General features: G+C 34.9%; 1 non-coding gene across 1 annotated transcript; it reads left to right on the forward strand.

Moving 5' to 3' along the window:
- The first annotated feature begins 370 nt into the window (after nt 1-370).
- LOC143383031 (U6 spliceosomal RNA) lies at nt 371-476 on the forward strand. Its single transcript, XR_013089082.1, has one exon. It is a non-coding gene; the product is annotated as a U6 spliceosomal RNA (small nuclear RNA).
- The last annotated feature ends 1,467 nt before the right edge of the window (nt 477-1,943 follow it).

Consider the following 1,943-nt stretch of genomic DNA (forward strand, 5'->3'; position numbering starts at 1 on the left):
TTTTTCCATTACCAGAAGGCAGTTGTGGACTGAAATCTTTAAAAATATTATAGTCTGTCTGCAGACATACTTATCTCATTCCATCAAAACAACATACTAGAGTTTATGACAAATTCTTTCAAATTTTTGAAAAACATTTTGAAAAAAATTTCAAAATCCTTAAGATTTTGAAATTCAAAATTCTATCAGTGTTTAGGTATTCCATGGACAATATCCTAGGCTAAGTTACATAGAAGATGGAATTTTTCTCCATGTCTATGAAACTGTGGTTGTGTTCATGATTTATCAAAATAGAGAAATGAAAATTAAAAATTAAATTAAATCTGAGTGTTTTACCATCATGAGAGAGATACATAAAAATAGTAACTTCATGCTCGCTTTGGCAGCACATATACTAAAATTGGAATGATACAGAGAAGATTGGCATGGACCCTGCGCCAGGATGACATGCAAATTCATAAGTGTTCCATATTTTTTTGGTGGAATGAGAGGGACATCATTATCCTAAGTACATGTATGAAGACACAAATGGTGTGAATATACTTTGTATACAACCATAGATATGAAAAATTGTGCTCTATGTGTGTAATATGAATTGTAATGCATTTTACTCTCATATATAACAAATTAGAATAAGAAAAAAAGAAAATTCAGAAGAAGAATAGAGTAGGACACATAGGCTTCCCTGTCTAGGTGCAACTTCACAAGACACATTTGTTAACAGCCTTTCTCAGGCATAAAATTCTGTCTGAAATGTGACAATAATCTATCAAGGAAAGATATCATACTATTTTGCTAGTTAGCTATTTTACTTATTATCTAGCTTCCTCTACTCTGTACATTCTATGAAGGTAGAGACATTTTCTTTTTTGTTCAAAGCTATATCCTCATGCACCTAGATTGGTACCCGGCATATACCAGACATTCAATGAGTATGTATTGAACGATGAATGAACCAATAAAGAATAGAGTCGTATTTTGTGTTTAGTAAATCATATTCATTAAAATAAAAAGATGTTTCTTTACAACCTCATAAATTCATTTTTTTTAAAGAGAGAGAGAGAGAGAGAGAGAGAGAGAGAGAGAGAGAGAGAGAGAATTTTATTATTTATTTTTTAGTTCTCGGTGGACACAACATCTTTGTTGGTATGTGGTGCTGAGGATCGAACCCGGGCCGCACGCATGCCAGGCGAGCGCGCTACCGTATGAGCCACATCCCCAGCCCATAAATTCATTTTATTTTCATTAAAGTGTTGAAAATATGATATTAAAATGTTTGAAAGTAAAAAAAAAAAAAAGTAACTTCAATGTCTCCATAAAAAAAAAAATCCAAAGATATAGACAAAAGATGCAGATAAAGACTGTAACTTGATTTGTCACCTCTCACTCACTTGCTTGGGTGTTGTATAGGACAGTGGGTGCCCTGAATTAAAGTAGAAATTGGAGTCAGAAAAGCATCAAGGAACCCTCAAAGCAGGTCTATGACAAATTCTCTCCTATTTATTTATTTACGGCGCTGAGGATAAAACTCGGGACCTTGCACATGCTAGGCAAGCATTCCACCACCATGCCCCAGCTGAGAATCCTCAGGACAGTCCCTGGAGCTTGTGTTCAAAATGCTTGTTGAGGGCTGGGGTTGTAGCTCAGTGGCAGAGAACTTGCCTCGCACATGTGAGGCACTGGGTTCCATCCTCAGCAACACATAAAAATGAAATAAAGATATTGTGTCCACCTAAAATTAAAATTAAAAATAAAAAAGTTTGTTGACTGACTGACTGAATGAGTGTGAGCATGTGGACTTACAGCTTGAACTTTGTAGATTGTGTGTGGCCAACCTTTTGTGCTGAGTCAATGATTTTATGACTGTTGGCACTTGTGGAAAAAAGAGATATTTTGCAATAAAAATCAAAATAAAACAGCAAATGAACAATTTGACTCATGAC

The sequence above is a fragment of the Callospermophilus lateralis genome, chromosome 17 (genome assembly GCF_048772815.1).
Source record: "Callospermophilus lateralis isolate mCalLat2 chromosome 17, mCalLat2.hap1, whole genome shotgun sequence".
Classification (NCBI taxonomy): Eukaryota; Metazoa; Chordata; class Mammalia; order Rodentia; family Sciuridae; genus Callospermophilus; species Callospermophilus lateralis.